The sequence below is a fragment of the Odontomachus brunneus genome, unplaced genomic scaffold, assembly GCF_010583005.1.
Source record: "Odontomachus brunneus isolate Ranch 3 - 2012 unplaced genomic scaffold, Obru_v1 Obru_scaffold_110, whole genome shotgun sequence".
Taxonomy (NCBI): domain Eukaryota; kingdom Metazoa; phylum Arthropoda; class Insecta; order Hymenoptera; family Formicidae; genus Odontomachus; species Odontomachus brunneus.
The window spans coordinates 369751-369975 of record NW_022639560.1 but is presented as its reverse complement, the minus strand read 5'-3'; positions in this window follow the sequence as shown (position 1 = coordinate 369975).

The following is a 225-nucleotide window of genomic DNA, read 5'->3' as shown; positions in this document are numbered from 1 at the left end:
CACTGAAAATGGCCGCTTGAGACCAGTGTTGGGAGTTCGAGATTTTCCTTGATAACATGCGCATGCGTGAAATGACGTGGCAGCTCGTGGTAAGCAGTTTCCAATGACGGCGTTAGGTACACGCACCGGCGTTAAAGCCGTCCGAATAACCGTGTGACTCGCACACGATAACGCGTCACTCATACACTGCTGCGTGTAGGTAAGCCATGAGCAGCACGGAGTTGT